At 44.4% G+C, this 13,198-nt stretch overlaps 1 pseudogene; it reads left to right on the top strand.

The window, feature by feature from the left end:
- Positions 1 to 285: 285 nt before the first annotated feature.
- LOC126417310 (5S ribosomal RNA) lies at positions 286 to 403 on the top strand (annotated as a pseudogene).
- Positions 404 to 13,198: the final 12,795 nt, after the last annotated feature.

Here is a 13,198-nt window from a genome sequence, read left to right as displayed (position 1 = left end):
AAGTTTAAATATTTCCAACTGCAGAAACTAATAGTGAGAATCGTATTTTAGCTGTCGTGCTCGCAACAATAAGCAATATAAAATTAATTAAAATTTTATGCCATATTAACTGCATATAAAGTTAAAAAATGTGTGCGGTGGAGATTACGCGGCACTTGGTTCTTCCAGGCAATCAGTTCTTCGACAGTTTCATGACTGTTCCCCCGAGCACATCTCCGCAGCTGTCGTTCACGCTTGTCATTTGGTGCACCACAGCCGGTTTTGGATAAAGCCATTTTGCCATGCGCCAACGGCCTTGCCGTAGTGGTAACACCGGTTCCCGCCAGATCACCGAAGTTAAGCGCTGTCGGGCTGGGCTAGCATTTGGATGGGTGACCATCCTGTCTGCCGAGCGCTGTTGGCAAGCGGGGTGCACTCAGCCCTTGTGAGGAAAACTGAGGAGCGGCTTGATTGAGAAGTAGCGGCTCTGGTCTCGGAAACTGACATACGGCCAGGAGAACAGTGTGCTGACCACGTGCCCTTCCATGTCAGCATCCATGGCCTAAGGATGACACGGTGGCCGGTCGGTCCCTTTGGGCCTTCCTGTCCTGTGCGGGAGGAGTTTAGTTAGGAAATTTTAATCACGGCTGCAGGCTAACAGTTTACAAACTTTGCGTTTCGAAAATTCTTCCACTCTTGGCCTGAAAACTAACGATCATGCCCAGTTGGATATCGTATAAATGGCTCCGTTTCCGCATTACAACAACCGGCTTTATGTATCCTCCACTGCTACTGCCACCACTGCCGTCTCTGAGTAGTTACTACACGTTGACGTCAAATATAGGCGGTGGCCACTTTAATGTGACTGGGTCGTGTTTATCAGTCGCCAAGCTACATCAGCTACCCATTCGATTTAAATTCATACAGATACAACGAAGACTCGATAGCGCAAAGAGGCAGTACGTGTGACTGTGGCCCGGGCAGAATGAAGTGGGACACTGCCATGGAGAAAAAACACCAATTGTAAAATCTTCCTGCTACACTTCGTCTCTACAGAATCCAGCAACTTCGCCAGGAGATTTCAGTAGTTCTTGACGTTCTTCCCCTTACAAACATAATCTGTGAGCACCAAAACATAGCAGTCTAAAGGTAGCATCGCCATGACAGATGATGTTCGGATCTTCAGCTTCTTCGGCTATGGTAAAGACGCATGTTTCCACTGATTGCTTTGCTCCTTTGTTTAGGGGTCATAGCGAAACACCCATCAATCGCCCATGGTGGTTAAGTGGCTAAAGAAGTCATCTGGAATGGTCTCACACAGGTAACATTTCCGCTGCTGCCTCGATTAAGCGGACATTTTTAATGAACGCAAAAAATCGCTGAACTCAGTGGGTGGCGACATTTTTCATATTCAGAACTAAAACTGATCCATGACTACTTTCTTTCCACCTTCACCTAGGTTGTGGTACGCCGTTTTTCGTGCACCAGAGCCTCAACTTCTCTTATGATTCTTGTTTCTGCGTCATTTAAGGTTGTTTGGCCATACTAGTAACGTTACCGCAACTTAATCACTGTTTCACGTGATACTACATTGTTGCTGTACGCGTCCGCCAGCTCAGCACGGATTGTTGCATCGTTGCTCCCTTCAAATTCAAATGGATCAAATGGCTCTGAGCATTATGGGACTTAACATCTGACGGCATCAGTCCCCTAGAACTTAGAACTACTTAAACCTAATTAACCTAAGGACATCACACACATCCATGCCCGAGGCAGGATTCGAACCTGCGACCGTAGCGGTCGCGTGGCTCCAGACTGAAGCGCCTAGAACCGCTCGGCCACTCCGGCCGGCCTGCTCCCTTCAAAGTCAGGAACTAAATTACCTCAAGATACCTTAGTTTATCAGTGATCTGCGTCATTCTCTTTGGCTCCTTCAGCGAGGTGATACGGTACTGGAAGGAACTTGCCCTCCTTCTCGCAGCGGTGTACTGTAGGTCTCTAGAAGATCGTAGCGTTCCAAAGGATTGGAAAAGTGCACATGTCATCCCCGTTTTCAAGAAGGGACGTCGAACATACGTACAGAACTATAGACTTATATCTCTAACGTCGATCAGTCGTAGAATTTTGGAACACGTATTATGTTCGAGTATAATGACTTTTATGGAAACTAGAAATCTACTCTGTAGGAATCAGCATGGGTTTCGAAAAAGACGATCGTGTGAAACCCAGCTCGCGCTATTCGTCCACGAGACTCAGAGGGCCATAGACGCGGGTTCCCAGGTAGATTCCGTGTTTCTTGACTTCCGCAAGGCGTTCGATACAGTTCCCCCACAGTCGTTTAATGAACAAAGTAAGAGCATATGGACTATCAGACCAACTGTGTGACTGGATTGAAGAGTTCCTAGATAACAGAACGCAGCATGTCATTCTCAATGGAGAGAAGTCTTCCGAAGTAAGAGTGATTTCAGGTGTGCCGCAGGAGAGTGTCGTAGAACCGTTGCTATTCACAATATACATAAATGACCTTGTAGATGACATCGGAAGTTCACTGAGGCTTTTTGCGGATGATGCTGTGGTATATCGAGAGGTTGTAACAATGGAAAATTGTTCTGAAATGCAGGAGGATCTGCAGCGAATTGACGCATGGTGCAGGGAATGGCAATTGAATCTCAGTGTAGACAAGTGTAATGTGCTGCGAATCCATAGAAACAAAGATCGTTTATCATTTAGCTACAATATAGCAGGTCAGCAACTGGAAGCAGTTAATTCCATAAATTATCTGGGAGTAGGCATTAGGAGTGATTTAAAATGGAATGATCGTATAAAGTCACGCAGATGCCAGACTGAGATTCATTGGAAGAATCCTAAGGAAATGCAATCCGAAAACAAAGGGAGTAGGTTACAATACGCTTGTTCGCCCACTGCTTGAATACTGCTCACCGGTGTGGGATCCGTACCAGATAGGGTTGATAGAAGAGATAGAGAAGATCCAATGGAGAGCAGCGCGCTTAATTACAGGATCATTTAGTAATCGCGAAAGCGTTACGGAAATGATAGATAAACTCCAGTGGAAGACTCTGCAGGAGAGACCCTCAGTAGCTCGGTACGGGCTTTTGTTGAAGTTTCGAGAACATACCTTCACCGAAGAGTCAAGCAGTGTATTACTCGCTCCTATGTATATCTCGCGAAGAGACCATGAGGATAAAATCAGAGACATTAGAGCCCACACAGAGGCATATCGACAATCCATCTTCCCACGAACAATACGAGACTGGAATAGAAGGTAGAACCGATAGAGGTACTCAAGGTACCCTCCGCCACACACCGTCAGGTGGCTTGCGGAGTATGGATGTAGATGTAGATGTAGATTTCAGGTGGACTTCATTGTGTACCAGTAAACAAAGAGAAAATTAATTACATGACCTTATTTTTGCGAGGAGATAGTTAAAATTTTATGACTACTCATTGTTAACGAACAAGAAGCTGTAATATTAAACACGTCGTATACCCGAAGAGAAGACCATTCGCATCTGCTCGGTAACGACTTCAATCGTAAGCTTAACTCATAATTACTCTTCCGCGGAAAAAGTGTTAGCAATATTTCCGTATTTTTCACACGAGTTATTCATTCTGTTTCGTGCTTTTCAGTACAACTAAAGGCTTCTTAAGGCTTTATTATTATTGGTGAATAATCTTGGCTGAAACCATTACAATAAATAAAAATTAACGTAGCTCCTTAAGCAGTCTACAACCATTATACAGGGTGTTACAAAATGGTACGGCCAAACTTTCAGGAAACATTCATCACACACAAAGAAAGAAAAGTTATGTGGACATGTGTCCGGAAACGCCTACTTTCCATGTTAGAGCTCATTTTATTACTTCTCTTCAAATCACATTAATCATGGAATGGAAACACACAGCAAGGGAACGTACCAGCGTGACTTCAAACACTTTGTTACAGGAAATGTTCCAAATGTCCTCCGTTAGCGAGGATACATGCATCCACCCTCCGTCGCATGGAATCCCTGATGCGCTGATGCAGCCCTGGAGAATGGCGTATTGTATCACAGCCGTCCACAATACGAGCGCGAAGAGTCTCTACATTTGGTACCGGGGTTGCGTAGTCAAGAGCTTTCAAATGCCCCCATAAATGAAAGTCAAGAGGGTTGAGGTCAGGAGAGCGTGGAGGCCATGGAATTGGTCCGCCTCTACCAATCTATCGGTCACTGAATCTGTTGTTGAGAAGCGTACGGACACTTCGACTGAAATGTGCAGGAGCTCCATCGTGCATGAACCGCATGTTGTGTCGTACTTGTAAAGGCACATGTTCTAGCAGCACGGGTAGAATATCCCGTATGAAATCATGATAACGTGCTCCATTGAGCGCAGGTGGAAGAACATGGGGCCCAATCAAGACATCCCCAACAATGCCTGCCCAAAGGTTCACAGGAAATGATGTGATTGCACAACTGCGTGCGGATTCTCGTCAGCCCACACATGTTGATTGTGAAAATGTACAATTTGATCACGTTGTTTGAAGCCTCATCCGTAAAGAGAACATTTGCACTGAAATGAGGATTGACACATTGTTGGATGAACCATTCGCAGAAGTGAACCCGTGGAGGCCAATCAGCTGCTGATAGTGGCTGCACACGCTGTACACGGTACGGAAACAACTGGTTCTCCCGTAACACTCTCCATACAGTAACGTGGTCAAAGTTACCTTGTACAGCAGCAGCTTCTCTGACGCTGACATTAGGGTTATCGTCAACTGCACGAAGAATTACCTCGTCCATTGCAGGTGTCCTCGTCGTTCTAGGTCTTCCCCAGTCGCGAGTCATTGCCTAGAATGTTCCGTGCTCCCTAAGACGCCGATCAATTGCTTCGAACGTATTCCTGTCGGGACACCTTCGTTCTGGAAATCTGTCTCGATAAAACGTACCGCGCCACGGCTATTGCCCCGTGCTAGTCCATATTTCAAATGGGCATCTGCCAACTCTGCATTTGTAAACATTGCACTGACTGCAAAACCACATTCGTGATGAACTCTAACCTGTTGATGCTACCTACTAATGTGCTTGATGCTAGTACTGTAGAGCAATGAGTCTCATGTCAACACAAGCACCGAAGTCAGCATTACCTTACTTCAATTGGGCCAACTGGCGGTGAATCGAGGAAGTACAGTACATACTGACGAAACTAAAATGAGCTCTAACATGGAAATTAAGCGTTTCCGGACACATGTCCCCATAACATCTTTTCTTTATTTGTGTGTGAGGAATGTTTCCTGAAAGTCTGGCCGTACCTTTTTGTAACACCCTGTAAACTTGTCAGCTGATCGAGATATTACTTTCGTTATAATGACGTCATACGCCTGCTGCCTTACCTACGCTAAGAGCTTCGTAGAGGCAGTAAAGTAGGGGTGACGTAGGTGTGACGCAGAGACAGCAACAGGTGTCAGCGGAGCTTCCAGACATCCCTGCGGCTGTGCTGTCTTGCTGCGAGGAGTTCCAGCATCGCGGATTCCGTGACACCAATAAGGCGGCGTCCCTGCGTCCAGTCAAAGCTCTGTGTGTGTGTGTGTGTGTGTGCCTGTGTGCGTGTGTGTATGTGTATGTGTGGAGGGACGCGTCCGTCTCTCCGCAGTTATTGGAAATTCCGACAGAACGGATAAAATCGGCTTCACGCGTCACGTTACGCTCGGTTTCCAGAAAAATCTGGCAAAGAGCTTTGCCGCGTGTCGAGGGACAGTGTGACATGTATGCAGCCTCATACGGGAGGCGCATTAAATCGACGCGCTCCACAGGTTAGTTACAGTACAGTGCGTTCTACGCGGAAAATTATCATCAACCGTGCCTTAAGAGGGCGCCTCTACTTGTGGAACGATGTCTCAGTGGGGGAACTTTTCTAATTTCAAACTCTCACTTCACCTCCAGGCATCAGATTTTCTGGCTTTTATGGGGAGGACTCGGGTTCTGTTTCTGGCACTGCCGGGGAGTTTTCCTTGCTGAAAGGATTGGAACAGGGTGCAGACAGTCTCGTGGTGCCAATTGAGGAGTTTTAGAAGCCGGGAGGGCGGCGTGCCGAGCTCATGCTCCACCATACGGCATCCAAATGATATATGCAGCCTGTATAATACTGAACAGGTCGCTGAACAAAATGTCATTGAATGAGTGAAAGGTGGCTTTATCGTTCCAATATTAGACATTTTGGACATTGCCACCATCAAGTAGCCTGGAATACCATGCTGCACCTAGACACGAAAGTTCATGTTGCAGCAATAACAATCACAACAAGACTCGTTACTACTATAACTTGTAACTTTCATTCTATGTGCAACATGATGTTCCAGGAAATCCGGTGATGGCAGTGTAAGAAACGCTTAATATTACATGTAGCCAATGACTTTTTCATCAGCGATCTGTTCAACATTTTAGAGATTGCACATATTTTTCAACAGGGTAGCATAACTCCTTCGTCACTTCATGTCGCAGCTTTGTATCCAACTGAAACAACTGGTAAAGGACGACACTGTGGTGAGTCGGTTCTGATATGCTCGACACAGCCTGAATGCAGAGCTTTTCTTTCTTTCTGTGGATTAACAATGCATATGGTTCGTATAGCTCGTGTTTGGTCAAGCTAATTTTTACGTGTAATGATAGACATATATTGAGAGCTAGGTCTCAGTTTGCTCACATGAGAGGCAAAATTCATAGTTTCGACAGCCATCAAAAATGGTTTAAATGGCTCTGAGCACTACGGGACTTAACTTCTAAGGTCATCAGTCCCCTAGAACTTAGAACTACTTAAACCTAACTAACCTAAGGACATCCCACACATCCATGCCCGAAGCAGGATTCGAACCTGCGACCGCTAAGGTCGCGCGGTTCCAGACCGCCTAGAACCGCTCGGCCACCCCGGCCGGCTCGACAGCCATCTTTTCATTTAATTATTACACTGACGCAAGAAGCTCCAGCCTGACATTTGATGATCATCACGTAACTTTCATTAAAATATTAAACCTCCATTCCAATCTGAACTGATGTGTGTCATCACGTTCAGTCTGGTATTCATTGTGACGGAGGAACAAACAGCCTCCGATGTTATCTTGATAAATTTCTTATCATACACGAAACACACGCTGTATCAGTTTATGAAAACTGCTAGCTGGTGGGAAAGGAGACATCTTCGCAACTACCTCAGGCAGACCCTTCTTTTATTTTTTTATTTTTTTTTCATCAGTCTTCTGACTCGTTTGATGCGTCCCGCCACGAATTCCTCTCCGGTGCGAGTCTCTTCATCTCAGAGTAGCACTTGCAACCTACGTCCTCAATTATTTGCTAGATGTAGTCCAATCTCTGTCTTCCTCTACAGCATCTGTCCTCTACAGATCCCTCTATTACCATGGAAGTCGTTCCCTAATGTCTTAACAGATATTCTATCATACTGTCCCTTTCCTTGTCAGTGTTTTCCATATGCTGCTTTCCTTTCCGATTCTGCGGAGAAACTAATCATTCCTTACGCCATCAGTCCTCCTAACCTTCAATATTCGTCTGTAGCACCACATCTCAAATGTTTCGATTGTCTTCTGTTCTGGTTTTCCCACAGTCATGTTTCACTAACATGAAATGCTGTGCTCCAAATGTACATTCTCATAAATTTTTGCCTTAAATCAAGGCCTATATTTGATACCAGTAAACTTCTCTTGGCCAGGAATGCCCTTTTTGCCAATTCTCCGTCCGTCATTCGTTATTTTGCTGCCTAGGTAGTAGGATTCCTTAACTTCATCTACTTCGTGACCATAAACCCTGATGTAAAGTTTCTCGCTGTTCTCATTTTTGTTACTTCTCGTTACTTTCGTCTTTCTTCGATTTACTCTCAGTCCATATTCTGTGCTCATTACAGTGTTTATTCCATTCAGCATATCATGTAATTTTTCTTCAGTTTCACTCAGGATAGCAATGTCATCAGCGAATCGTATAACTGATATCCTTCCACCCCTGAACCTTTCTTTTATTTTCATCATTGCTTCTTCGATGTATAGATTTAACAGTAGGGGCGAGAGACTACATCCCTGTAGTATACCCTTTTTAATCCGAGCACTTCGTTCTTGGTCGTCGACTCTTATTATTCCCTCTTGGCTCTTTGTACATATTGTGTATTACCCGTCACTCCCTGTGGCTTACCCTATTTTTCTCATAATTTCGAACATCTTGCACCATTTTACATTGTCGAACGCTTTTTACAGGTCGACAAATCCTATGAACGTATCTTGATTTTTCTTTAGTCTTGCTTCCATTATCAACCGCAACGTCAGAATTACCTCTCTGGTGCCTTTACCTTTCCAAAAGCCACCCTGGGCATCATATAACACATCCTCAGTTTTCTTTTCCATTCATCTGTAAATTATTCGTATCATCAACTGGGATGCATGAGCTGTTAAACTGACTGTGTAACAATTCTCGTACTTGTCAGCTCCTACAATCTTCGGAATTATGCGGATGACGTTTTTCCGAATGTCAGATGGTATGTTGCCAGACTCGTACAATCTACACACCAACGTGAATAATCGTTTTGTTGCCACTTTCTCCAATGATTTTAGAAATTCTGATAGAGTGTTATCGATCCCTTCTGCCTCATTTGCTCTTAAGTCCTCCAAAGTTCTCTTAAATTCTGATTCTTATACTGGATCCCCTTTCTCTTCTAAATAGACTTCGGTTTCTTCTTCCATCACATCAGATAAATTTTCCCGATGACAGAGGCTTTCAATTCATTCTTTCCCCCTATCCCCTCTCTCCTCTGCATTTATCAGCGAAATTCCGGTTGCGCTCTTAATGTTACCACCATTTCTTATGTTGTCACCGAAGATTGTTTTGATATTGCTGTATGCTGTGTCTGTCCTTCCCACTGTCATATCTTTTTCGATTTCTTCAAATTCTTCATGCAGCCATTTCGTCTAAGCTTCCCTGTACTTCCTGTTTATTTCCTTCCTGAGCGATGTGTACATCTGTATTCCTGAGTTTCCCTGAACGTTTTTGTTCTTCCTACTTTCATCGATCAACTGAAGTATTTCTTCTGTTAATCATGGTTACTTTCTTTGTACCTATGCTTTTCTTTCCAATTTCTGTGATGGCCCTTTTTAGAGATGTCTATTCCTCTTCAACTGTACTGCCCATTGAGCTATTCCATATTGCTGTAGCTAAAGCCTGAGAGTACTTCCGTGTGAAACGGCCGCTAAAAGGTGGAACACTCGGCATTGGGCAACGGCATAAGGTTGTAGGCTAAGTCAGTGGAAGCCACTGCATTAAATAAACATAACGTGTATCTACAGGCATCTGGCCAGCAACTTCATGATGATGTCTCCATTGGCTAATGGTTTTGAACTAGTCACCCATTCGAATCTCTGGGAGGGAACTGCCAATGAGGATGTAAACATGAGAAGAATATTGAATAACCAACGAAGGGATAACGTTCCACAGTCACAGCGTGGAATTTAACAGTTTACAACGTGGTAGGGAAGCTAGAAAATCTGAAACGAAGTTAAACTGCTACCTCTACTTCTAATGAGGTCAGTAAGGTGAATGAAAGAGGACAAAGGTATATGGTCACTCGAATAGGGTCGTCAGTGAGACCTGGTTGGTAGGTACTCAGAGAGCGCACAGGATAAGGTTACTACTGTGGATGGGGCCGTACACAGTTATTGTGAGTTGCACAATTAAACACACAACTTTATTTTTCGAAGAACCACTTATTTACACTTTGCTTTAAAAGATCACAACTAGACAATATGACTGGAGGCCTAGTTAAAGAAAACCTGAGATTCTTTCTGGGCTGAAGGCCCAAAACCACACCAAAAACAAGAACGGCTGAAGGTATGACATATAAATCAAAAGCAATTAAAAATATAAGGTAAAAAAATTTATTTAAAAAAAATGCAATTGAAACAATTTGCTGCTGAAGACCTGCACTACATGTCTGAAGGACAACTATAATTAAAACACATTAATAAACAATTTTACTAACGAAGAAATTTCCTCTTAAACTTACAACAGAATGGCCAAAAGCATAATTAAAGAAATATTAACTTATTGTACGGCTGAAAGCTACAACCAAATTTGAAACAACTGCTAAAAGCCTGAACAACAAGTCAGACAAACAATTTAAAAATAAACCCCTTCCTTCTTATAAAAAAATTTTCCTTTAAAGAATACACACGGCTGAAGGTCTTATTAAACGGGGTTCACGGAAATCCTCGGCTGAAGGCCACACACAACACATCGAACAACTAACGCCTTAGGACCTGGATTACACCTCCAGCTCAAACGTAAGCATGGCAACCCAAACTAGGGATGGCCCCAGGACCGACCAACAATTTAACCAATTGTCTTCCGTCCAATCATTGGCACAACGATGGAAAATATCGGCCGAGGACGAGGATATGAACAGCACTATGTCTTCAGAAATTGGCGTCTAAAACAGCCAAGGGAACAATAACCACTCTAAGCAAAATATGAACCAAACAACTTAAAAGGCTGTCAAACTACAAGCCATGCCGGACAGCATCAACACGACGAGGAAAGGCACACTACTGGGAAAATACACTAACGACCAGGGCAGGTAACTGGGGCGTTAACGGCCATAGGGCAAAAAATACCGCTGATGTACTTCACTGGTAAGTAACAGTCAATTTAATAATTAATCCCAATATAGGAAGACGGCTGCAAGATTTCGCCAACTCCAACACATCATATGTTGCTGCTAGCCCGAATGGCCCAGGGAGCACCTACCCTCAAATGAACAAAGAGATGTCACAATAGTTGACGTTTCATAACAGGTTAACTGATCACTCAACTTCAGCATCCAGGTTCGGTGGGCAAAGAACTTTTTTCGCTCTCGCAGCTAGCGCCTCACTATCTGACAATGCGTGCACGCTGCCGGCAGTCCCGGCCTGGCCTTGCACCGTGGAGCGTTCCTCGCTGCCCCGTCCCAATCGACTGACTACATGCAGCATGCAGACAGCATTAAAATAGCTGCTCACAAGGGAACCTCCCCATCGCACCCCCCTCAGATTTAGTTATAAGGTGGCACAGTGGATAGAGCTTGAAAAACTGAACACAGATCAATCGAGAAAACAGGAAGAAGTTGTGTGGAACCGTGAAAATAATTAGTAAAATATACAAACTGAGTAGTCCATGTGCAAGATATGCAACATCAAGGAGACTGCGAGCTTAGCAGCGCCGTGGTCCTGTGGTTAGCGTGAGTAGCTGCTGAACGAGAGGTCCTTGGTTCAAGTCTTCCCTCGACTGAAAATTTTACTTTCTTTATTTTCGCAAAGTTATGTTCTGTCCGTTCGTTCATTGACGTTTCTGTTCACTGCAATAAGTTTAGTGTCTGTGTTTTGCGACCGCACCGCAAAACCGTGCGATTAGTAGACGATAGGACGCGCCTCTCCAATGGGAACTGAAAACATTTGATCGCAAGGTCATAGGTCAACCGATTCCTCCAAGGGAAAACACGTCTGATATATTCTATATGACACTGGTGACGGCATGTGTGTCACATGACAGGAATATGTTGTCGACCCACCTAACTTGTACACTTAGCGAATGGGTAAAAAGATTCTTCTACCTTGCCTGGTTTAGGTTTTCTTTTAGATGTGATAATCACTCCCAAAATAGTGATGAAAACATAAGAGTTTGTCACATAAACTGAAAATAAAAAATTAAACTTTTCACTCGAAGGAAGACTTGAACCTAGGACCTCTCGTTCCGTAGCTGGTCTCGCTGACCTCGGCACCACGGCGCACCTCGGCTCCCAGTGTCCTTGATGTTGCCTATCTTAGCATGGACTACTAAGTTTGTATATTTTACTAATTTTTTTCATAGTTTCACTCAACTTCTTCCTGTTTTCTCGATTGATATGTGTTCAGTTTTTCAAGCTCTATCCACTGTGCCAACTTATAACTAATTGTGAGGGGGGTGCGATGGGGAGGTTCCCTTGTCAGTCAAAACCACGCAAGCTACACGCGGTTCTACAAAAACAATTCCACAAACAATTCGAACAGCACTAAAACCAGTGACTGTGGAACAACAAGAACGATTCACAAGTGGACACACACGGAGAAGCCAGAAGCAGTCGACGACCAAATACACGTCGTCCGATGAGACGACCGACCGAGCGACCAACCAGGGCTGTCCCCACTGAAGTCACGTGCGTCGGCAACGGTCGGTGGAGTCCCGACTGAACTCCCGACACGGGATGACCTGGAAATACTAGCGGTCGCTCCAAAGATAGTACAATAGTGCTCTTATCGATAAGCGCTGTTGCTGCCACTCACGGGCATACAAACCAGCAACTTAGTGACGCCAGTAAATCGAATAAGAAACGAAACAGGAGTACCGCCAAGACAAGATGTCAAACAATAATGGCACGAACACGAGCCACGCATGACTCAGTCAATGGCAGCAGAAGTCGAATAACTGGAGTAAAATTTGCTAATGGTAGAAAGAAAGGACAGAGAGTGAATGTGACCCCAAAGAAACATTGAGTAACTTGAGAAGTACTTCAACTGATCGATGAAAGATGGAAGTAGAAATAATACCGAAAAGTACAGTGTGACAATTGTTGAACTATATCAAATATAATCGTTCAAACTGCACGGTTGGCCGCGGGGCATAATGGGAATTAGTATGCAGTGTAAGGTTTGGTTTAGCGACGAAGTCCACTTTCGTTTGCATAGGTTCGTCAATAAGGAAAACTGGCGCATTTGAGGGACTGAGAATCCGCATTTCGTGATTGAGAAGTCTCTTCACCCTCAATGGGTGACTGTGTGGAGCGCAGTGTCCAGTCACGGAATAATCGGTGCGATATTCCTTGATGGTACAGCGACTACCGAACGATGCTTGAAGATTTTGAAAGATTATTTCATCCCCATTATGCAAAGTGACTGTGATTTCGACAAGATGTGGTTCATGCGAGACCACATCAAAGCAGGAGAGTGTCTGATGTCCTGGAGGAGCACTTCTGAGGACCACATTCTGTCTCTGGTGTACCCGAGGCCACTGGCCATGGGCCTCGATTCGCCGCCTTATTCTCCGGATCTGAACACATGCGACTCCTTTTTTTGGGGCCGTATTTAACACAAGGTGTGCACCAATAACCCAAAATCCACTGCTGAGCTGAAAATAGGCATTAAGGCCATCGACAGCATCGATGT

This window comes from Schistocerca serialis, chromosome 8 (assembly GCF_023864345.2).
Source record: "Schistocerca serialis cubense isolate TAMUIC-IGC-003099 chromosome 8, iqSchSeri2.2, whole genome shotgun sequence".
Lineage (NCBI taxonomy): Eukaryota > Metazoa > Arthropoda > Insecta > Orthoptera > Acrididae > Schistocerca > Schistocerca serialis.
This window is presented reverse-complemented; position numbering and strand designations above follow the sequence as displayed.